Source organism: Panthera onca, chromosome C2, assembly GCF_046562875.1.
Source record: "Panthera onca isolate mPanOnc1 chromosome C2, mPanOnc1 haplotype 2, whole genome shotgun sequence".
Classification (NCBI taxonomy): Eukaryota; Metazoa; Chordata; class Mammalia; order Carnivora; family Felidae; genus Panthera; species Panthera onca.
This window is the reverse complement of record NC_138347.1, coordinates 28,924,249-28,949,769: the sequence shown is the minus strand read 5'-3', so window position 1 is coordinate 28,949,769 and position 25,521 is coordinate 28,924,249. Positions and strand designations below refer to the sequence as shown.

The window sequence follows — 25,521 nt, the reverse complement described above, 5'->3', positions numbered from 1 at the left end:
ATGCTTGTAGCAGAGTAAAGCAAATTCTTTGTGGTACAATTGTCACATATTTTACTAAAACCAGTAGAGCTAGAATTATGGCGATGAATTTATTTAGGTGATAGTATATAAGATAGAGTAAGTCTCATTAAGACAGAGATTTGTAAGGCATTCTGCTTTCTTGGTTTTTGCTTCCTTTGGACAATAGAATAGTGATTTTTCATAGCTAGCAAGATTCTACCTGATCTGGGTAGCTATCTAAAAAGATAGTTGTAGGTATTCTTTAAGATTTTATAAGGTAATAAAAATATTTTTCTATGAATAACCGAGTCCACACTTTCTATACACATAGCTTTCGTTACAACACAAAATTTTTAAATCACTCAGCACATTTCATTATTAAAAATTTTCCTTTACCTTCTCCCATCTCCCTTGAGCTCTACTTCACTGTAATCACTGTAAAATTATTTTGTAACTATATCCTTCCAGATTTTTTATTCAATGTCTTCCTTTTTATTCTTTCCAGACTATTCTTCTGGAAACTATACCAGATGGATGTTGGCCTCTTGGGAATTTCCTCTATGTCTCTAGATGATTTTTTTTCTACTTTTAAACTTTATGCATTTATGATGTATTCCAGGAACATTGGTCCATTTTCTCTCCCAACTCACTGATTTGCTCTGTAGCAATGACTATTCAGTCTACATATAAAGGTTTGTTGTTGTTATTTAATTTCTACAAATACATATTACTTCTTTTTCATAATTTTCTGTCCCTACTACCTAGATGAAATACCTTCCTGCATCACTTTAAGGATAATTACATTTCATTTTAAATATCTTTTCTAACTGCAGAAGTAGTTATTTTTACTCACTTATCAGTCCTTTCTTCATTATTCCCCCTCATGGTTTTGGTTTTCATCAAAACTTATCTCTATAGTTCAGAATTCCAACTGTTGGTAGCCAGCCTAGGAGGAAGGGTGGAATCATCTTCCAAGGGGTTAACTTCACCTGTTTTCAGCTACAATGAAGAGAAGGGAATAATGTCTCAGCAACTGGTCTTCTGGCCCTAACATCTGCCAAATCTTCCATGGTGTCATCACCTTTTTGGGTGACATGTCTCTTTGACCTGAACACTGCTCATTCCTGGAGACAAACCCTACTATAATGTCAGGGGCATGATACATAGGGGCGGAGGGTTGCAGAGTCAGCCAGTTTCTATGCTCTTCAGGCGGTAACCAATTAAGCCTGTCAATAGAACCATACTTTGCATAATAGTTGAAAGATTGCTTTTAGCACTTAACAATATATTCAGGACATATTTCCAGGTTATCCACCTCATTGTTTTTAATGTCTGCACAGTATTCCATTGTATAGACATGTTATGATTTGTTTAATTACCCCCTTATGGATTTTAAACTTGTTTCCAGCGTTCTGCTATTGTAAACAAAAATTTAACTGTTATTCTTTTCTTTATTTTCAAAGAATAGATTCTTAGAAGGATGATTGCTGGGTCATAGAGTATGCACGTTTTTAATGATGTATAATCTCATTAACAACATCGGAGAGTATCTGTTTCTCCACTTGTAAATCAACTTAATCTTTTTTAATTTTGCCAAGCTGATACATGAAGAATGGTATCTGACTTATTTTGACTTGTATTGGCGTCATTATAAAATTTTTCTTCTGTATTTCCTTCTAATTTGATTACAGTTTTGTTGTTTTCACATTTATATCTTAAATGATCTGTCATTTATTGTGGTATAAATGTGATATAAGAATTCAACTATTCTTTTTCATATGTGTCAATACCACTTATTGAATAAAACTTCCTTTTCCCCACTGATACTAAATGTCAAATTTATCATATATAGATTCTAATATATACTTGCATTGTTTCTGAACTCTATTCTAGTCTGGTGACCAATTTCTCTATTCTTATATTTGTATTAGACTTTATATTCATAATGACAAGGGAGTGCATCTTATTATCTGATAGGCTACATCTCTTCTATTTTTTCAAAATTTTCTTAACTTTTGTATCCACTTGTCAGATTTTAAAAAGAAAATAAAAGGTCAAGCTTCTGTTTGGAATATCATTGCACTTATCTAATAATATATATCCTTTATATATGAATGGAATTAAGTCTTCTCACCTGGGAAAATCGTGTTTCTTCCTGTATGTCCTTTAGTAAGGCTGTATAGGTTTCTTCTTACAGTTTTTATTTCTTTTTTTCATATTAAAACATTACCAATTTTTGTTACTAATATAAATGTGTTCTTTTTCTCCATTTTCTTTTTAACTTTATTTTTTTTCATAAAGGAAACCTATTGGCATATTTTCTTATATAGGTCCACTTTATAGAACTCACTTATTCTAAAATTATTTTAACTTAGGAAAATAAGCCAAAACAAAATGGAAAGACCACATCCTGAATGGGAGAAAATATTTATAAATCATATATCTGGTAAGGGATTAAGATTCAAAATATATAAAGAACTCATTCAACTTAATAACAAAAAACCCAAACAATACAATTAAAAAATGGGCAGAGGATCTGAATAGGCATTTTTCCAAAGAAGACATACAGGTCACCAATAGATACACAAAAAGGTGCTCAACATCCTAATCATCAGGGAAATGCAAGTCAAAATCACAATGAGATATCCTCTCACAACTGTTAGAATGGCTATTATCAAAAATATAAGAAATAAGTGTTTTCCAGGATGTGGAGAAATGGGAACCCTTTTGCCCTGTTGGTAGGAATGTAAATTGGTGCAGCCACCATGGAAAACTGTATGGGGATTGCTCAAAAAATTAAAAATAGAGCTAACGTATGATGCAGCAAATCTACTTCTGGGTATTTATCTGAAGAAAATGAAAGCACTAACTCAAAAGCATATATCCAACCCCATGTTTACTGCAACATTGTTTGCAATAGCCAAGACATAAAAACAACTTAAGTGTCCATCTATGGGTGAATGGATAAACAAAATTTGACATATGGATACAATAGGATATTATTCATCCATAGAAGAATGAAATACTGCCATTTGTGACAACATGAATGGACCTAGAAGGTATTATGCCAAGTGAAATAAGTCAGACAGAGAAAGACAAATATTGTATAATCTCACTTATGTGTGGAATCTTAAAACAAAAACAAAAACAAAAACAAACCTAAAAATCCAAACTTACAGATACTGAGAACAGATTTGTGGTTGCTGGGGTGGATAAAATGTGTGAAGGTCATCAAAAGGTACAAACTTCAGTTATAAAATAAGAAAGTCCTGGAGATACAATGTACAGTATGGAAGCTATAGTTAAAATAGTGTACTGTATATTTGAAATTTGCTAAGAGAGTAGATCTTAAAATTTCTTATCACAAGAAAACAGAATTAACTGTGTAGTGATGGTTGTTAACTAGACTTATTGTAGTTATCATTTTGAAGTATATATATTATGTTGAAATCATTATGTTGTACACTTGAAACTAATATAATGGTTTATGTCAATTATATCTCAACTTAAAAAAAAATTACTCCAACAGCTGTGAGGATCATTGATTAGAGGAGAAAGAATATAGTTGTTAAAACAGGGAGGGAACAAAACAGAAAAGACTCTTAAACATAGAGAACAACCAGAGGGTTGCTGGAGGTGTTGTGGGAGGGGGGATGGTCTAAGTGGGTAAAGCCATTAAGGAATCTACTCCTGAAATCATTGTTGCACTATATGCTAACTAACTTGGATGTAAATTAAACAATAAAAAAAAAAAAAAAAAGAATGTAGTTGTTAAAGTAACCCAGACCAGAGAGGGTGGTGGCCTGCAGTAAAGTCATTGTATTGGAGATAGAGAGAAGTAGATCACGATTAAAGTTAAAATGTTGGACTTCAGTAATTCCTTTACTTTGCTACCACCATGCAAACAATCATGAAAACTTATAGGCTCCAACTTTTACTTTCTCAGACATGACATCCTATTTCTAATAGAAATAGTAGTAGTAGTAATAATAATAAACATTTAGTTATTTCTTTTGGATTCTCTAAGCATAAAATTACATCATCTACAAATAATAATAGTTTCTTTCTCTTCTTTTACACAATTTGATCAATTAGCAAACTCTTCTGAAACCTGTTGCATGAGCTATAGCCTCCAAACTATTGGTGACCCTCAGTTATATTCGTATTACTCTTGGCTTTGTTGGGGATGATTTAGTATGTCATCTTTTAATGTTTTCTGTTGGTTTCATACATACATATACATGTGTGTGTGTATATATATATATATATATATATATATATATATTTTTTTTTTTTTTTTTTTTTTAAGCTCTACATCCAACGTGGGGCTCAAACTCACATCCCTGAGATTAAGAATCACATGCTCTACCAACTAAGCCAGCCAGGTACCTCTTTTCCAGTAAATACTACTTATAATGTTTAGGAAATTATCTTTTCTATTTTTATATTAGAAGCATTTTTTTTTGAAAGGAGAAATATCTGCCACATTTTATCAAGTTTTCTCTTTAAAGGACTAGTAATAATCTTATATCATCTGAGGAAATTCATCTGGCCTGATCTGGACTCTTTCTCTGTACCGGGCAAGTCTCTGGTCCCATGTGATCTGCAGTAAAACATCTGCTGCTTACTTTTTTATCATTACCTTTTATTTTATGTGTATATATTTAATGAGTACATAATGTACTGAATCTTTCTCAACCAATTTCTTTGGAAGTCCCAATTTTGTCCAAATCTCACCAAATGCTCTCTGTGGCCATATGATGCTGTGACTCTTTTCTCATGTCTCCGTCTTTCATTTGGATCCATGTTCTCTCTTTGGCAACTAATCCTGTTTTCTCTGTGGTAGCAGCAACCTCAATGGCAACAGGAGTAGGGGAGATTTTTACATCCTCTTTGGCAAGAATAAACACTTCCTGCCTGGAACCCAAAATGAAAATAAATTGCCCACTGTGCAAAAACATGGAAGTCATGATACTCCTGATGAAACATCTTTAAATAGTCTCCCAGCAGTCATGGTTTTGGGTGTTACTATTTACACAACCATAGGGGTCACATTTCCATGAGGTTTTGAATAATTTAGCAATAAAATACAAATTATTTATTGTGTAATGTCTATTTTTTTGCATTGTTTACACTTTAGCATTTTATTAGCTCTGAGGGATGGTGTCCGTTATTTGCATCTTTATTTCTGCCATTCATGGAAAAAGAAAGAATGGAAGTGACTTGGACATTTCAAACAAGTTGGCATTGTGAATGATTACAATTATAATCCTGAAGCTAATTCTTAAGAATGGGATTTTTTTTGCACTGAAATGAAACTAAATAATTGGCATGTTGCTGTGTATTTTCTTTTGTAACAGTAGGTCATACCAGTAAGAACTTTAATTGTATTTTATTCTTTGCCTGCTATGCAAAATGGTTCTAAATTTTCTATATTCCCTTGACCTTTTACCATGCTAGTTGTTTTATTTTTCTCATATCTAAGATTGCCCCACTCTCAACCCTTCTTTATTTACTAAACTTTTTAATTTGGTTGTTGTTCTCTGAATTTTTTCCAGTTTCTTGATGTGCTTTAACAAAAAAAAAACTAAGAACTTCAATGTTGAGTGCTTTTAATTGCCACATGGGGAAGAAAAATAATCTGTGTTTACATGTGATACTCTTATTAACAACAGTCTCAGTTCAGTATTTATTTTTCTGGTGAGGATATTTATTATTGACTCATCCTTTTTATTCCTTTCCTTATAACCTTGAGGGTAATATATAATGAACAGGAAATTAAACTTAAAGCATAGGGCAGAGATTGGGGGTCACAAGAAGGTGGTATGATGTTTTTTCAAAATTAGCTTAGCATTTGTGATATTTGCCAGTCAAACAAACTTTGGGTATTAAATCAACAATATATCGACAATTATACACAATTCAAATGCCCCTCTGCCTCTACCAGACTTCAGCCATGATGTAAATAGGATCACATTAAACATTCTTATTGCTGATGTTATCATAATTTTGACTTAGTTCCTACAGATTGCTTTCAACCTTTTATCTTTACATTTCCAAATAATCACTTGGTGTTATTTCATTTTTATTGTAGATATGAGTTCATGCTTCCTGACCATAAATATAAATTCAAGGGTATTTTATGGCACTTTCCAGTTTGGAAAAAGCTTTCATGTATGTATTCTCACTTGATCCTATAGCCTTAAGGGGTGGACAGGAAATGGACTCTTGGTTTCATTTTACAGATGGAAAATCGAGGCCCAGATTACTTAAGACGTTGTCCAGTGAGCTAGAAAATGTGAATAATCGCATGAATACCTGTTAGAAGAGCTTGGGTTAGTGTATAGGTCCATTGACTCCTGGTCAATTCGTAGTTTAAGTACACAACTCTATAAAAAAAAGTTTAGCTATTACTTTAACTCTTTCATCATTGCGTTTAGACTACTATGCCCACAATGTATCAATGGTAGGACTCAAATGCAGATGGAATGAATATGGTCATAGAAATTAAGAAGGAAAGAACAAAGAAAGTCAAGGAAGGAGCTAGAGAGAGTAGCCTCATGTGAATTGTATCTGCGTGCTCATGGAACTGTTGTCAGACATCACCAATTTAAATTTAATTTTTGAATCTATCTGAGCCCTTTAGTACTGACAATATAAATTATGCCAATGAGGGCATAGATGAATATCTGTTACTTGTATAACTAATATTCTCAGTTTGTGTGTGTGTGTCTGTGTGTGTGTGTGTGTGTGTATGTGTGTGTGTGTGTGATTTGTGTTTGTGTTTGTAGTAACAAAATTAACCACTGCTACAAGTCTTTTACTCTAAACCTCAGATCTCAAAAATTACAGCTCTTTCTCTCTCAGAGGCCTAACGCTTACCTTGCTGCCACCATGAGAACTGTTCCATACCCTGGAGCCTGCAAGGCATTATTCTTCTGTAACTGAGCTCTTGGCATGTAGTTTCATTTCTATATGAAAGACCACCCAGACTCTCTCCCCTGTAGCCTTTCAACTTAAGTTTGTTGGTACAAATGTTGTAAACTTGGGATCAAAGGGAAAGCCATAACTTATGTTAGGTATCATTCTTTTTTAAATTTTATTTATTTTGAGAAGGAGAGAAAGGGGGTGTGGAGAGGGGCAGAGAGACAGTGGGGCTTGATCCCATAAACTGTGAGTGAGGTCCTGACCTGAGCAGAAATCAAGAGTTGGACACCCCACTGACTGAGCCACCCAGGAACCCCTATTAGGTATCATTTGTATTAAAAGTGTTTATAGATCTAATAAAGAAGGTCAACTGCAGAGATTTCCTAGAGGTAAGTTGTAAAATGAAATAACAGAAACTCCAACAAATGTTTTAACTTTTCTTTCATTTCTGTTTAACTTCTGAACCTATGATGATTCCATCAGAATATTCCAGAGTTGTGAATGTACCTAATTCATTTCTTTCGTACTAGCATTCTAGCTTTGAGTAAGTTATAATTATGGACACTTTAGTATAAGGCAGAGACTTGTGCTCCCTGTGCAATTCTGGCTTCCATTTCTGGCTCACTGCCACTCTCTCCTGTGGCAAAGACCCAGAAGCCTGGGAACAGAAGAAATACACTATCAGTTCTCATCACACCAACCTGGCTTTTTGCCACTTTCAGCTGAGAGCACCTGAAAAATAACAACCAGGTTAGCTGCCATTTTATTGACCTGGGGAAAAGGAAAAAGCCAAATGGGCAAACTATTCCTTATTTAAACTGAATTCAGCTCAATCCATCACACATTTTTGAAAGCGCGTTCTGTGACTGGCACAAAGCATGCAGAAATGAACAGGGGTTTGCTTCAGACGAGGCAGGTGCTTACAATATATCGCGATTAGGGAACTTTCAGTTGTATGTACAGATAAGCAGTAGCATCTCATTATTACCCCAATGAGAGGATCATTTGTCCATCTGCATTAGACCTCACAGCCCCTTTGTTATGTCAGAACGTGGCATGAAACACTGAATGCTCTCTGCAGTTCCACAGAGGGCACTAGAACAGCCAGTAGGAAGTGGTGGACTTTTCTAACAGTCTTGGACTCTTGGCGTGTCTGGCAGCCAATGACATTAACGGTATTAAAGGTCTAACCCTCTTAGGTTTGGGATTGGCAGGACACCATTTTACTAGTTAGTAGAAAACCCGCTAATACAAAGACTGTTTAAAAATATCAATAGCTAACTTGCATGAGGAGCTGTCATGGTAAGAAGCCATCCTTGCAGACTAGGGAACAGAGTAAGTAGAATGAAAAGTTATTGAGGTAATATTACGGTATTGAACTACATCAGGGATAATAGCATTGATTCACTCCAGAAGGATATTGTAAATAATGACCAATTAATTGTTGCAGAAACTTTGAAAATAAATCAATGAAAATCAGGAAGACAGATCTGGGTGACTCAATGAGTCTGTTCAGTTTTTTAGAAAGTCCTCCTTCTGAGTTCTCTGTCATCAGGGCTCATGGTATGTTTGCAGTTCCTTCTGTCAGAAGCCTTGAGAAATTTTATCACACCATTGTGACTTGAATGTGGACTTTTCTAAAGTACCTATGCCTCCTTCTTTGCTCATTACTAAACCCTTAAAAACAACAAGGCTGACAAGTAGAAAGACACCTGTGGAAAAAAGTGACCCTTTAATGCTTATTTTATTTGGGAAAACAACCAGAGGTCTTCGTTGATGGGGTGCGGTAGTCTATCAGCTTGGACGAGTGACCAGGAATGATCTATTTTTCTGTCTTGTGCATAGCACTTTTGCAATTTGCATTTTCCTTTTCTTAAGATGCAAATAGCACTCATTGGCTTCTCTGACCCGCCACCTCTCCTGTCACTCCTACAGTCATGTTGAGAAAATGACACCTTTACAAAAGGTCAAGTATTTGTCATATGTAAGAAAACTCTCTCAGAATTATGATCTCAAGATACAGAGGCAAAAAGTTAGGTTACTAAAATCTTTCGATTGGGTTTACCTGTTTGAATCATGAGAAATGCACCAACTTTATGGATGCTTTGGACTATTTATGAGGAGGTCTTGAATGAAAGTTTTCATCCTTTAAACTGTCATCTTTCTGATTCCTTCATGCCTTCAGAAAGTAAACAGCTCTCCTCTGATTGGGGTTGTTTTCAGGATGTAGTAAAGTGATGGGCAGTCATTCCAAACAAGTGAAAAATAATAGTACCTTCAAAGATATATGCATCTAAAGGAAGTGTTCAGAATTAACCAAGTATTAACGCTCAATATTCTTCAACTCCTGACCAGGCAGTATGCTCATCTTCTGGGCAATTTTTTAAAAAAATAAAATGACTGACAATCATTTTAAACTGCTTATTTATTGTATAATAACAGCTTACAAATGAGGAATGCTTCCTATGTGCACCTGATATGCATTTTTATTTTATGCTCACCGTGAGCCTGTATGGTGGATCCTGGTTGTTTGTTTTGTTTTGTTTTTGTTTTTGTTTTTGTCCCTTTATTCTACTGGTAAGTTGGCCATCCCTTCACCCCCCACTTACATCACTGGCCCTATTGATTCTATCCCCAGGATACAACTTGAACAGTCTACTTAACACCATATCCAGGGTCAACCTGCTAGTTCAAGGCACTATCATCCCTCACTTAGCCTCCTGTAGTAACAGTCCTCTTTTCTATTCTGGCTCCCATCCAATCTACATAGTAGCCACAAGTACCTTCTTAAAATGCATATTGATTCACATTGCTTCTCCCTGTAAAATCCTGCTCTGTGATGTTCTGTGGAAGTCAACCCACCATACCCTGGCTGTTCTGATCTCACCCAATTCTCCAGCCTCATCTTCTACCACCTTGTCCTTGCTCATGCCACTCCAGGCTCATGATTGTCTTTCTTTTCTAGAAGAGGCACACTTGTCTTTCCTTCACATGAGCTGTTTGCACCCAGGCTGCCTGATGCACTCCCTCAGAATTTGCCTGGCTACTGCTTCTCCTCATTTAGGTCTCTGCTGGAACATCGGTTCTCAGTTTCCTCAACTCATCCCTCTAAAATAGGTTGTTCGCTCTTTGCTCTCATAGCAGCATTCTGTACATCAGTATCTATTTATCTCTGCTATACCTACTGTATTTTCATCCACATGGATAGATTTTGTCTCAGACCCTTTCTGATACTGTCCTAGACCTGCCATAATTTTACTGTATAAGTCCAAAATCACTTAGCATTTTTTAAAACAAAAGAAAAACATTTTAGAGGCACTTTTAAAAAAATTTTTTAATTAATTTATTTTTAGTTTTTTTTTAATTTACATCAAAATTAGCATGTAGTGCAACAGTGATTTCAGGAGTAGATTCCTTAATGCGCCTTACCCATTTAGACCATCCCCTCTCCCACAACCTCTCCAGTAATCCTCTGTTTGTTCTCTAAATTTAAGAGTCCCTTATGTTTTGTCCCCCTCCCTGTTTTTATATTATTTTTGTTTCCCTTCCCTTATATTCATATGTTTTGTCTCTTAAAGTCCTGTTATAGTGAAGTCATAAGATATTTGTCTTTCTCTGACTGACTAATTTCGCTTAGCATAATACCCTCCAGTTCCATCCACATAGTTGCAAATGGCAAGATTTCATTCTTTTTTATTGCCGAGTAATACTCCATTGTATATATATGCCACATCTTCTTTATCCATTCATCCATCAATGGACATTTGGGCTCTTTCCATATTTTGGCTATTGTTGATAGTGCTGCTATAAACACTGGGGTGCATATGTCCCTTGGAAACAGCACACTCATATCCCTTGGATAAATACCTAGTAGTGCAATTGCTGGGCTGTAGGGTAGTTCTATTTTTAATTTTTTTGAGGAACCTCCATACTGTTTTCCAAAGTGGCTGCACCAGCTTGCATTCCCACCAACAATGCAAAAGAGATTCTCTTTCTCCGCAACCTCGCCAACATCTGTTGTTGCCTGAGTTGTTAATGTTAGCCATTCTGACAGGTGTAAGGTGATATCTCCTTGTGGTTTTGATTTGTATCTCCCTGATGATGAGTGATGTTGAGCATTTTTTCATGTGTCGGTTGGCCATCTGGATGTCTTCTTTGGAGAAGTGTCTATTCATGTGTTTTGCCCATTTCTTCACCAGATTATTTGTTTTTTTGGGTGTTGAGTTTAATAAATTCTTTATAGATTTTGGATACTAACCCTTTATCTGATATGTTGTTTGCAAACATTGTCTCCCATTCTGTTGGTTGCCTTTTAGTTTTGCTGATTGTTTCCTTCTCTGTATAGAAGTTTTTATTTTGACGAAGTCCCAATAGTTCATTTTTGCTTTTGCTTCCCTTGCCTCTAGAGACGTGTTGAGTAAGAAGTTGCTGTGGCCTTGATCAAAGAGGTTTTTGCCTGCTTTCTCCTTGAGGATTTTGATGGCTTCCTGTCTTATATTTAGGTCTTTCATCCATTTTGAGTTTATTTTTGTGTATGGTTAAGAAAGTGGTCCATGTTCATTCTTCTGCATGTCACTGTCCAGTTTTATTCCATTGGATGTTCTTTCCTGCTTTGTCAAAGATTAGTTGGCCATACATTTCTCTATGGTTCTCTCTTCTGGGTTCTCTCTTCTGGGTTCTCTATTCTGTTCCATTGATCTGAGTGTCTGTTCTTGTGCCAGTACCATACTGTGTTGATGATTACAACTTTGTAGTACAGCTTGAAGTCTGGGATTGTGATGCCTTTAGAGGCACTTCTTAAGATTTGGAGGCCAAAAAAAGGAACAGCATACCATAGTTCCATAACATTTTATTCCAAAACCCTGATCTGCAAAGTTCTGTGGGAATTTTTCTTAAAATCTCTGATTGTCCCTCCTCACATTGACTTCACCATCACACAGGATGCAACCAATACAAGTGCACTGGAATTCCCACCACCAATTCCCCGAGGCAATAGCACTTATATTCTCCATTCAAAATGCATAGCAATTATTTCTGGTCTAGCTTCTACCCACTAATCTCCACTAGTTACACCTTGGTCTACACAGACAATCCAGCCACTAGAATGGTTTAAAAAGCTGTGGGGAGGGGCATGTGGGCGGCCCAGTTTATTAAGCATCTGACTTTGGGTCAAGTCATGATCTCAAGGTTTGTGAGTTCAAGCGGGACTCTGTTGTCAGTGCAGAGCCCGCTTTGGATACTTTGTGCCCCTGTCTCTCTACCCCTGCCCCACTTTCTTTCTTTCTCCCTCTCAAAAACAAATAAACACTAAAAAACAATAAAAATAAAAAAAATAAAAAGCTGTGGGGGATATATGTAACTTAGTCGTGTTTTGTTACATTAATTTCTGTGATTTTTTAAGTTTATTTATTTATTTAGAGATGGAGACGGCACAACTGGGAGGGGGGCAGAAAGACGGGGGAGAGAGAGAATCCCAAGCAGACTCCACACTGTCAGCGCAAAGCCCAGTGCTGGGCTTGAACTTATGAACTGTGAGATCATGACCTGAGCTGAAATCGAAAGTTGGAGGCTTAACCAACTGAATCACCCAGGTGCCCCTCTATGATTTTTTTAATGCCTGTCTCCTCACATACTGAGTTCCATAATAGCAGAGACCATGGCTATTATAATAGTTAATACCTCCTGCACCTAGCACAGTGCCTGGCTCATGAAAATCACTAAAAAAGTAGTTCTTCAATGAATTGAATAACTTACATGAGATCACACGGTAGCAAGTCGTGGAGCCATAATTTGAATCTAGGTATGTGCCTGATTCCAAAGGCCATGTTTAAAACACACACACAGTGCTCCAAAAGCCATGATTGATGCAATTGTGCAATGTGTATGCAAATCGATGTATGGTCTCATACACACCTGATTTGTCTTTGTCAATCAAGGCTTGCATAATATATTTTTGTGGTTGTTCTATCTTGTGACATGACTTTAAATGCATTGATGCTTAAGAGATGTAAGCACTAGAGGCCATTATGAGGCCTTGTAGATATGGTTCTAACTTGTGTTTTTTCCTAACAGGGAACTACTGATCATTTATCATTCTACCACCTGCCTCCTTTTATCACATTTTCACAATCTAGAGTGTGAAAAGAAATCTAGGCATCATAAGACATAATAACTCCCAGTACAGTTTCTCTTTCAAAGAATTGAATGGCAATTCCCTGCCATAGCAGGAGAAGATTTAAAGATACAGATGTGTGCAAACTCTTTGGGAAGCTGTTACGTGACCTCTAAGGTTTGTGTGCTATCATACTCTGAGAACGATCAGTGAGAGAACCATAAGAGGACAACAACAGGTGGCCATGCCCTGGACTCCCTACTGCAAAGTAGGGTGCCCTAGAAGGAGAGCTCTCTGTGTGGTTTCTGAATGGCCCAATCATCAGACAGAGAAAGCAGAGTCATTTTTTAAAATTAGCTTTTATTCTCAAGTTGTCAAAGATAACTCATATATTTATTCATATGTTTATTCATGATGATTACCAGGCATCATTTACTAAATCACAAGTAATCCCCATTCTAAATTACACTTGCATGCCAATTTAATGTTTCTCTTTTTGGTTATAAATTTAATATAATTTAGAATATTTGGAAAGTACTGGACAAAAGGTAAAGATTATTTTTAAAAATCTCCAAACTCATGAATAAACACAATTTTTGTATGTATTTGGGTTTAAGGACATATGCATTTCAATGTTTGTGTACATTCCTACCATAACTTATGAAAAAAGAACTGGGGCTATCCTCTTCTATAGAACAAAGAAGGAAATTTTAGGGTATAAGGCAAAAAGTTTCACATGCGTTTTATCCCATGTGAAGTGCGATGTTCAGTCTGCATGCAGAAGTCACCTGGACTCTCCCAGTCTTTCACTGAATGGGTAGAATTTTCATCGGTGGAGTGGTGCTTTTCCCCAAAGCTGGCTCTGTCCGCTTGGTGGTGGAGGACAGGTCAGAGGGGTCTTGCTTACCCTTGTTACCCTTGAACATCATTGGGACTACCAGGCTAGTGTCCAGTAAGAAGAGGGGCTGTTACAATTCTGTTATTTTCCCCAGGATCAAGATTGTGAGCCCATTGACGAAATCAAGTTATAAAATTCACTTCTGCTGTTATTTTGCAGTCACAAGGTTCTCTATAATTCATTCAAAGATTATTATCTTTGAATATATTTACCAAACAGAACAAACAAGAAGGATTTTCAAACAAAGGGGAATTTAAGCAAGGGGTATGAAGATGCTACTCATTTTCTTAGAGCAAGGATGTAGCTTGTATTTCCAAAAGTCTATAATTTCTTTGTCGGGGTGCCTGGGTGGCTCAGTCGGTTGAGCGTCCGACTTCGGCTCAGGTCATCATCTCACGGTCTGTGAGTTCGAGCTCCGCGTCGGGCTCTGTGCGGACAGCTCAGAGCCCGGAGCCTGTTTCGGATTCTATGTCTCCCTCTTTCTCTGCCCCTCCCCCGTTCATGCTCTGTCTCTCTCTGTCTCAAAAAAATAAATAAAAGCTAAAAAAAATTTTTTAAATATTTCTTTGTCAGAGTTTGCTTGTGACAAAGTCCTCTTTCTTTTACCTTGATAAAATGAAGACACAAGAAATTCCCATAATAATTTTTAAAGCGCATTTTATCAAATTTAATTCTTATGACATAGCTAAGATTACATATGTTATCTGCTTGGACTGTCATAATAAACTACCACAGACAGTGTGGCTTCAATAACTGAAATTAATTTTCTCACAGTTCTGGAGTCTAGAATTGCAAGATTCAGGTGTTGACAGGGTTCGTTTATTCGGAGGCCTTTTTCCTTGGCTTATGGATGGCTTTGTTCATTCTGTGTCTTCACCTGGTCTTTCCTCTGTACATGTCTGTGTTATAATCTCTTCTTATATAGGAATAGTAGTTTAGGGTTCACCCTAATGCCCTCACTTTAACTTAATTACCCCTTTAAAGAACCTACCTCCAAATACAGTCACATATGACTTCAACACATGATTTTTGGGGAGGGAACACAATTCAGCCCATAACACATAGGTAGTGAATTAAGAGACTGGGGTTTAAGTCTGGGGTGGCTCAGTGGGTTAAGCATCTGACTTCGGGTCAGGTCATGATCTCACAGCTCTTGACTTTGAGCCTGCGTCAGGGTCTGTGCTGACAGCTCAGAGCCTGGAGCTGGCTTCGAATTCTGTGTGTGTCTCTCTCTGCCCCTCCCTCGCTCCTCTCTCTCTCTTTCTTTCTCTTTCTCTCTCTCTCTCTCTCAAAAACAAACAAACAAACAAACAAACAAACAAACAAACAAACAAGAGTCTGGGGCTTAAACAATGGGTTTTCTGACTCCCAAGTCCAGAATTTTCTGGACCATACCCTCTGTATCATTAATTCTCTTCTCTACTAACTTTATTCTATCTAATTAGTCAGCTCTACTGCCCACCATCCCAAGGTGCTGCTTCTTGCTAGTAAGGTTTTGAACAAATTAAAGTCCTTCTCTTCAGAAGATGGAGTGGGTTAGCTGAGAGGAAAAGAGGCATCAGTCAGCAAATGAAATACTTGAAATACAGTTGAAGGAGGTTGTACAATTATTATCTGAAAAAAACATTTATTGAATGAATGTGAATTATTTGCAAATAATTACTACATTAATTGGAAGTATTCTCAATGAGTGGGAACTAGTTTAAGGAGAAAAGAATAACAAGTTCCCAGGTCTACCTAGTCATTGTTTTATTTGTTCTTCAGTATAACCCTGCTAGGTGAACAGAGTTCTTTATTTTTATCATTATAAAGAATAAGGAGTTGAAGCTCAAAGAGTTTGTGTAACTTGCCCAAGTGGTAGAACTAGGACTCCAACCCACTTCTTTTGATTCCAGGTGCAGTGATCTTTTGCTTGTACTAGCTGCCTCCCTATTCAGCGTACCCACAGGATGCTGTGTGAAGTTCTGGTAGGTAATCTGTAGATTCGCCACAGGATATGCTCTCAAAGAACCTCCTTTGTGAAAGATCAGACTATCATACTCCTCACTGTATCCCTCTGCCCCACCCCTGAAGCCCATGGGCACACAGATAGATATGCATACCCACACGCAGAAAGTCTTATTTCATGGAAATAAATTTTCTAAAAGTGGACCTTACCTAGAGGGCGGTGGGCAACTACCTGATACACAGTATGACTGAGAAGTTCACAAGCTCACACCTGCCCTCAGATGTTTCTACCAGTCTGCCAAGATGCCACACTTATTCTTCTTAACTGATTCTAACACTTCATCCAGAAGGAGAGCTAGAATTAGTTGTTGTTTTTTTTTAAGTGGCTCAACTGTCACTATCTGAGTGTTTGTCACTAGTGAGTTCTGAAATCAATTTTGTGGGTCAAGGCCATCATTTCGAATATGAAGTGCAATAAATAAAATAGAAAAATATCAGAGTGTACTGCATGAAATTAGAGGAAATATTATTTCATGAAATTTTTGTTTCCATGTTTTTCTCTGTTTGTGTGCAAGGTCACATACTGGACCCTTAAGAAAAATGTATTTTGTGATGGATGGCAGTGAAAAAAAGGTTGAGAAACAATCTTTTTTAAAATAGTTTTGTATACTTTTTAAAGAAATGTTAACGTTTATTCATTTTTGAGAGACAGAGTGTGAGCAAGGGAGGGGCAGAGAGACAGGGAGACACAGAATCTGAAGCAGGCTCCAGGCTCTGAGCTGTCAGCACAGAGCCCAGTGAGGGGCTCGAACCCACGAACCATGAGATCATGAGATCATGACCTGAGCTGAAGTCAGACACTTAGCCAACTGAGCCACTCAGGTGCCCCAGCTTTTTATACTTTTTGAATTGAGTAATTCTTTTGAGAGTTATGGTCTCCTTCCCAAAATAAATGCACACAACTGGAGAGTTCTTCTGGGCCCTTTTCCTCAACACTTCCATATTTAACCTTGAGAAATTTAGAGTTAAGAGCCTATCCTGAAAAGGATGAGAAAACAGGGTGTTCAAGCCATACCACACCAGCTCCACCAAGATTAAGTTCTAAAGGGGGAGAAGGACAATAAACAGCCTAACGAATGAGGTGATTTCAGATCAGGTTAAGTGTTATAAAGAAATTGGGGGGATGAGATAGAAGCAACTGGAGAGGAGATGGGATAGATTAAGGAAGGAAGTTTGTTTTGGCTTGGGCATCAGAGAACGTGTCTCTTTTATCACTGGTCATGCTTTCCATGCTACGTTACACCTATCAGAGTATTTTACAATATTTCATAGCATTCCATGAATATTTATTGATTGTGATTTTATTTAACTTTTTTTCAGGATAGATGGAGAAAATGTCATGTCTAAAAGTATAGATTCTGGCATCAGACTGCCCGAACTTGAATTCTTGCTCTGCCGTTTTACTAGCAATGTGACTGTGAGTGAGTTGCTTAATCTCATTAAGCTTCAGTTTCTTCAGGCTTATTTCTAAAATGGGGCAAATAGTATTACCTACATGATTAGACTATTATGAGGATTAAATAGGTTAACAAATGTAAAGAGCATACATATTACATTTTCTGATACCCACCCCAGTTCTTAGTGGCTTTGAAAAACAACCATTTTAAGATCTCTCACAATTTGTGGGTCAGGAACCTGGGCAGCTCTCAGTGGGGCAGTTTTTCTACCTTATTCTTCCATTTTATCAACTGAAGTCACTCGGTGGTTTTTAGCTGGCAGATGAGCTATTCAGGGAAGGTAGAGAGGTTTCAAGTGGCTTCGTTCACATGTCCGGCATGTGGTAGGAATGACCGGAAGGGTGGAACAGTAGACCAGCGCTCCTTCATGTGACCTATTCAGTAGGTTTTCTCAGAATAATCATTTCTTATTTAGAAGCTCAGGGCTCCCAGAGAGAGCGTTCTAAGAAAGGGGAAACAGTAGCTGATGGCTTCTTAGGGGCTGGGTCCAGAAACTAACACAGAGATACTTTTGCCATATTCAACTGGTCTAAATCATCACAGAACCAACCCAGATTCAAGAAGGAATTATAGACCCCACCTTTCCATGGGAGAAACATTAAAGAATTTGTAGCCATCTTTAACCGGCCACACTAAGCAAAGCACCTGGAAAGTACTAGATAAGTATTTAATCTATAGTTTTTATATCCTGCTATATCTTTCAAAAATTCTGGTTTTGTGTTTATTTCAGATTGTCAGAGAAAAATCAGACTCTACCTTTGCTTTTTCTTTACCTTTTTTTTTTTTTTAAAACCTTTTCATACTTCTTAAAATAGCCCTCATCAATAGGTGGCAGTTAGAGATTTAAAAATTGGCAGATCCTACACAGGCCATTGAGCTTTAACTGGGGTAATTTCCCTCCCTTGGTAGTGGTGATTTTTATTTATGTCGCAAATCATACAAAACTTGGTTTCAGTTTATCCATTGGTAGCCTGTAATTCCACGAATATCACCACATGGTTGTGTGTGTTTCCTCTTCAGGGGGGCAGGGACTTAGAGCAGTACGTCAAAATTTATTAGTAAACAATTAAATTTGTCTTGACACAGGTACTACTTGACGGAACCCCAGGCTCTTCTTTCTTCCCCCAACACCAACAAAATCTTCTAAACTAAAAGGACAGAAATAAAAAGCCATATGAAAAGTTGGACAAGATCACATTAAAAAATTTCTTGTAAAAGACCGAGGATTGTGTGGCATTAATCTAAACAGACATTTCCTGTAACCACTTACACCCCCTAACAAACCAGCAACTTAATGTGGGTTCTGCATTCTCATCTATTGGTTCGGCTGCCCTATTGAGTATTTGTTTGCTTTGGCCAACTCTGCCTATCCTGCTTTCCTTTTTATTTAATTTTTTTTTTCCAGATTTAATACTGTCCTGAGTACACAGATGCTCTTTTTGGTTTGTGAAGCTCAAGGTCAATTTAAAGGCAGGTCCCTGGAGAAGTAAGCATTTGTGACTGGGTCATCTGTTTCCCTGAATCTGTTACAGCTTTTGAGATATATGTAAGGAGGAGCAAACAGATAAGCCAAATTGGTTTTTGAAACGAGGGACACCTACGAATGGAGCACTATTGACCATGAAAATGTAGCATAACAGTATTTATTTGGAGAAAAGATCCATTTCATCATTTTATCCTCTAACTTGAAAACAAAATGTGTATACCCTGCTCTTCTTTTAAAAAATTCATCAAAATGTAAGCCATTCATGCCCCCACCCACCAGCCTCAGTTCTGTCTTTTAAATAAATTCTGTTTTGAAGTCATTATTTTTTCCAAGTTTCCCAGCATTACCACTCCCCCCTCCCAAAACTGTTGTAATTTGTGTTACAACACTACTCCATAAGGGATATTTGCTAGCGAGAGTATTGATTCAGTAATGGAGTTGCAGTTCAATTGTGGTGACAAGGAGCCTGCTTTTTTTGTTCTTTAAGGATCATCAAGATATTTAGACTCCAGGGTATAAAATTTCTACATGAAATCACCTGATTTTACCTGCGCCATTTCTTTTTACGCTTAGGCAATACACTTGCCTTAGCGGGTTGCTCAAAGTTCACACATTTGTACCTTTGAATAGCTTTCAAAAAGAAGGCTGTCATTCCCTCTTTGGAAAAGAAAAATTGCCTTCTAACAAGTGGGAAGTTTGATATTCCTCGGAGACCACCAGGCTTCTCATGCGTGACTTTATTCCCATTATCATACTGGGACTCTTACAGACTTTACCTAAAGCACAGCGTGGTGGAAGGAGACTAATCAGCAGCCAGGAGGACGGGCTTTGATATTCTCTTCTGCTCTTTGCCAGCTGCTGAAATTGGACTTGTGCTTAACCTTTTAGGCGTCCTCTTCCTCTGCCATTTAAGGCAAGAATGAAGAACTGTGTGATCTTACGGGTCTCTTTCAGTTCAAAAGGCAAACGCGTAACAAGCTTGAAATATTTAGCTTTGGTATGAATTTAGAATGGACAGTGGCAATTGAAACACTTTAAATCTTTTTCGTTTTGATGTACTTTTTAATGTTGATTTAAATAATCAATTTCTCTCCTCTGAGATTTTTAACCTAAAGCTGGTCCTGTTCTCCTTATTTCTCCTGACAAGATACTCAGAGAAACTTGCATAGGGTGTGAAGATGGAAAATGTTGATCTGATTTCTGAGTTTCAGTCACCTTTGCACTCCAGGCTAGCACTTCCCAGAAAACAGATGTCCACAGTTCTATTTCTTGTAGCAAATGGCTTGGCCACAGGGTTTGTACAATTTCTCTCTCTCTCTCTCTCTTTTTCTCAGCGCAGCACCTTCTAAGTTCACATAAACTCTGTGTTAATTATTTTGGCTGTTAGCTGAGAAAGAAGAAAAGCTCACATTTGCTAAATCAAGAATGACGAAGTGGATTCAGAAATGCTCTCTCTACAAAATGCTTTACACTCTGCAGCTAATGCAGACTCTCTCTTTGTTTCAATGTGTTGCTCACAAATATCGATTAATCATTTTTCTTCATTAGCTTACGTCCTCTCAGTAGTATAATGCATTTGACTCTCTTTTTGCCTTCCAGGAGAGTGGGATGCTATAAACCCGAGCTGACACTATCAGCAAAAGGACTCCAGCAGTTTCTAGAGGTGGGGAAAGAGATAATTAATGTTGGTCTCCTCTACTGAAAGATATAAACGTTAGAGGGGAGAGTGGTTTTTTTTTTTTTTCATATCCTATAAAAACTTTGTTGTATGTGGCTCATAGTGAGAGTGGTAGTGAAATCGTCCAGTTCAAGACTTGAATCTTTCTGTTGGTTCCACACTGTTCCCTAGACAAACTTTTCAGTGCTTTTTAAAGAAGGACCAGAGGCCAATTCTAAGACATGCACAGCTGGCAGAGAAAGTGTGGAGGCACAGGAGAGAGTCCACATGAGCTCCTTCCCTCTAACTACCTGAGAAATGTGTATTTTCAGGTGCAGAGGAAAGAATTAAGCTGCCTTTCCAGGTCTGAGTTGGTAAGCACTAGTTTTAATAGTCAGAACTCTCTGGCTCCAAGTATGAAAAGGAATTGAGTTAGTTTACATGTAGGAGTTGCTTCCAGGGGTGGGAACTGGGTTTTACAAGGACACGGGGCATTATCTCCCTGTACATCTGTTTCCTCCTCTCATGTTGCACACTGGCTTTTGCTTTTCAGTTAACACTAAGGGGAAGATAGACCCCTCATAGCTCCTAGGATCACACTGTCTTATTTCAAAACAATAACAACAACGAACAAACCGTACTGAGCTGAGGGCCTTTTAGCCTCCACTCTTACTGTCTCCGCTCATGTCAGATGAGTACTCTTCCTTGAATTAACTGCCACTAAGGGTTTGATAATGAAACACATCCCTGGCTGCCAGGATGGCCTGCTACCAATTCACCTACCCCACCACTCTGAGTCAGGGAAGCCAGGCAAGTATAATTAGCGGTTACATCTTTTACCATCATTAAAAACCTGAGCTTTTGTAGTCACTCCTATGAAAGTAAAACCCAATATCTGTTTTCACTTGATCAGCCTTTTATATGCTTGTCAAGAGGGGCTTTTCCAAATAGAAAGTACAGTTCAAAGCTGAGGCCAAGACGCATTTCCGTTACTATTTCTTTGAATTTTAGGTACTATTTATTGACTTCCACTGTGGAAGAACAGAATTTTGTTCTCTTGGATACCCAACATCTCCACCTCCCCAACATAGATGCCTAGCTCCCTCACCCCGCACAGCATTCTCACACACTACTTTTCCTATGCCTGCCATATAGTTATATCAGGACTCTGGATAAAACAATAATTACTGTTTTTATTACCGTGAACATGTAAATGTTATTTATGACAGAACTATGTAAAATACTGCGTTAGACAGAATGGGCTAATCTACATCACAATGATGAGCAATGCCAGAACCACAGGGGCTTTTGCTCATACAAAGTCCAGCAAAGGACCAGTGGCTCCCCTGGGCAGTTTTCCCTTAATGCATTGACCTAACAGTCCAGAATGCTCTCATCTTGTGGCTGTGCCAGCTCAACAGCAACCTCTAATGCAAAAGAGGGAGAATGGAGTGGAAAATCCCCTGGATTTTACTGCTTCAGATCAGAAATGATTTATACTACTCCTACTCACGTTTCATTGGCCCAGATCAGTCATATGGCCTTGTCTAATTGCAAGAATATTGGGATATGGAATTCTCAAGAAAGAGAAGAGAATGGGATATTTGTGATGTCTAATGCATATGAGATTGCTTTTTAAAATTATTTTAAGCTTCCTGAAATTCCTATTATACTGGTTTTGTTATTCTGTATGCTTATATATAGGATGTGCCACTTCTGCCTCCTTGACAATATCTCTCTTCTAGCATTTTGACCAGCTCCAAATGGTACTGGTTTTCTGCATATCAGTTCTATAATTGTTTTCCTGGAGTTGTTTTCACCTATCACTTGAGTTGATCCCTAATATTCTTTTTTTTTTTTTTTTTTTTTTTGGTTTATGGCCTCATTCTAGTGGAACATGTCTTCCAGTGATTACTTGAGAAAGGGTAAATTAGAGATAAATTGTTAAATAACATGCGTGTCTAAAAATGACTTTATCTTGCTTCCTTTTATTGATAATTTGGCTAAATATGCAAACCTAGTTATGAATAACTTCTTACAATTTTAAAGGCATTGATCTTTTGTTTTCTTGTTTTACTATATCTCGTGCTTCTCTGGGGAAGGATATAAACCATTTTTATTCCAATTTTTTATGTCATCTTTCTTCCTTCTGGAATTCTTGTAGAATCGTGTCTTCTTTCCTAATATTCTGAAATTTCATGGTGATAGGTAATGTGTGCATCTATCATCCATTCTGTGGGTCACTCAGTGGATCCCTTTAAGTGGAATCTTAGATCTTTCAATTCAGAACATTTTACCTACAACATTTTTAAAAATTTAGTTCTTTTCTTTTTCTCTATTAGGATTTTGGTTTCTCTTTGGTGGATATTGTACATCCTATTCTGATCCTATAATTTTCTTTTTTTTTAAATTTTATATTTAGTTTTAAAAATATTTTCCTTTAACATTTTTATTAATTTTTAATTTCTATGGCAATATTTAACATTTTTAAGGTTTTTTTCTTGTTCTTTGATTATCTCCTTTGTAGAATTGATGCTTATTTCATGAATGAAATAGTTCCTCTTTCTTCTCTGAAACTATTAACAATATTTTTTCCTCTCTCCCGGCATAAATTGTTTCCTATAAGTTACTTTCCAATGTTGGCTTGTTTGCACTTGTCTTTCATATTAGAGACTTTTTTCAGATGTCTGGTGATTTTTGGATGTATGCTTATATATACAGGTTGGGCACTAAAAAATTTACTGGAGTGTTTGTAAATGTATATGTGTGTGTATGTGTGTTTGTGACTTGATGGTAGGCTTTATTTTAAAGCATTCTTATTGGGCTTATTCTCATTGGAGATCTTAAGTCAAAATGTTTGGATCTTTTTTCTTGTGACTGGCTCAGATTCTCCAGATAAAACCTTTTCTTGTTCAGATGGAGAAAGCCTGCTGCCAGCATCGTCAGAGTTAGGAGGGATAAAGAACTGGGGATTTCAGTATGAAGGTATAAACCTTTACTTCAATTCTTTGTTTTTAGTATGGATTACCTTATTTCAGATGCTTTATTTCAGATGCCAGGTGCCAGGCAACTAGAACTCCTTTACCAAATGGTAGGAATAAACAATGGTAAAACTGTGGGGCAATCTGACATTATCTACTAAAACTTATAATTTAGAAAATTCACTTCTTGAAATATCCAGTAGAAATACATATACAGGCATAGCAAAAGGCATTGAAAAGAATGTTCATATCTATATTATTTTCAGTCATCTCAAACTGAAACAACCTAAGGTCCATAATCAGAAAAATTTTATAAATATATTGTAAATACTCATTTATTAGTATATACAGCATGTAACTACTATACAACAATGAAAGTTACAAATGGTTGCTACATACAACAGAGATCAACCTCACAAAAGTTACAGTGAACAAAGAAAGTCCAATAGAAAATAATATAGATTGTATGATTCCATTTAGAGAAAGTTTACAAGGAGACAAAATTAATCTATGGCATTAGACATCAGGACAGTGATTGCCTTGGGGGAGGAGAAGAGGAGTGGATGATTGGATTGAGTACAAAGTGAGACTTCAGGTGGTGTCAGTGTTCTATGTCTTGACTTGAGTGGGTATTTCATGGGTGTGTTCACTTTTTGCTAATTCATCAAGTTGTACATGAACCTGTACACTTTTCTGAATATAAACATCAATTAAAAAGTTTCAAAAGAAACTGACCTGCTTAAAATAATCCCATTCTGTCCAATATACATGAACCAACCCAATCTCTAAATTTTTTATTTCTGTAAGAACAGTATTGATGCTCTTTATTTGTATGGTATCCAGCAATTTTCAGAGAACTATAAAGTAAATTATCTCATTTACCTTCAGGTCATCATAATGAAGTATTTAACAGGTAATTTTAGATTTGTTGAAAAAAATAGAATAACTCAGAGAGCCGTCCTTTGTTTGTGGTAAGCAAAGTTCCTTGTTTCCTTCCTTGTGGCAGAGTTGGGACTGGAACCCCAGGCGAGTGACCCTTCACACAGCTTTCTTTCACTATACTTACTTGGATCCACAGCCTATAACCTTGAGACTTTGGACAGATTTTATTCTTATGTTTCATTCCCTAATGAGTCTTCTTGGGTCATAGCTATCCTAAAGAACCAGTGTAGGCAACTTACTAGTGAATTATGAGCTAACTATGTTTCATTTTTTTTAAGTTTATTTATTTATTTTGAGAGAGAAAGAGACAGCTAGCAGAGGAGGGGCAGAGAGAGGGAGAGAGAGAATACTAAGCAAGGTCCACGCTGTCAGTGCAGAACCCAATACTGGGCTTGATTGGATGCTTAACCAGCTGAGCCACTCAGGCACCCCTGAGTCATCTATGTTTTAAAAGGAGCCTTCTTAGGAAATTTTCTCACCCACAGGTGAGATGAGACACCATACCATGGCAGTTTGATTACTGGGGTGTGGAGGCTAGGGCAGAAGACAGGGAAATACTTTGCTTTTTGCTATGTTACCATTAGATACAGGGCCTTAGTATCACATTATATAATACCTAATAAATATGCTTATGTGTAGACCCAGGTTTGTTTGAAGGGAACCAATCCTCTACAAATGAGTACATTTATTACTTAGAATTCTAGAAGTTCCCGGACCTCTCTTGTGCTAAAAGCACAAAGTACACATAGTGGGGGAGATATGGGAAGAGGTCAAATATAGAGGTCTGTTGCTCTAGTCATCCTGCTTCAGGTATCCTTGGGTTTTAAAACATCATCCTCCAATTTACATTTAAGTTCAAGTACCTGATAGGAGGTGGTAGTAGGGAGAGCATAGAGAATACCCGTCCTAATTTGGGATGAGGTTGGGAATGCTTAGGAGGTGGGATGAGAGAGTGCAGGTAGGAATGAGAAGGGAGGGAGACCACATAATACTTTAAAAGACCTGAGGTTTATACTCCTGTAAATAACTAGGTTTATATTCACGCAAATAAACT

At 37.2% G+C, this 25,521-nt stretch overlaps 1 long non-coding RNA gene across 6 annotated transcripts in view; it reads left to right on the top strand.

Annotated features, from left to right (window-relative positions):
• The window catches only part of LOC132683863 (uncharacterized), a 106,712-nt gene that overhangs the window by 37,684 nt on the left and 43,507 nt on the right, over positions 1-25,521 (top strand). Inside the window, exons 2-5 of one of the 6 annotated variants that reach the window (XR_009612422.3) lie at positions 15,833-15,904; positions 17,265-17,361; positions 20,487-20,550; positions 23,461-23,529. The exons of 1 other annotated variant lie outside the window; for it this stretch is intronic. This is a non-coding gene — a long non-coding RNA (uncharacterized LOC132683863). Of the gene's footprint in view, positions 1-15,832; positions 15,905-17,264; positions 17,362-17,944; positions 18,058-20,486; positions 20,551-23,460; positions 23,530-25,521 lie in introns of those variants that run through there. 4 more of the 6 variants (XR_014138168.1, XR_014138172.1, XR_014138169.1 and 1 more) reach the window with 4 other exon arrangements.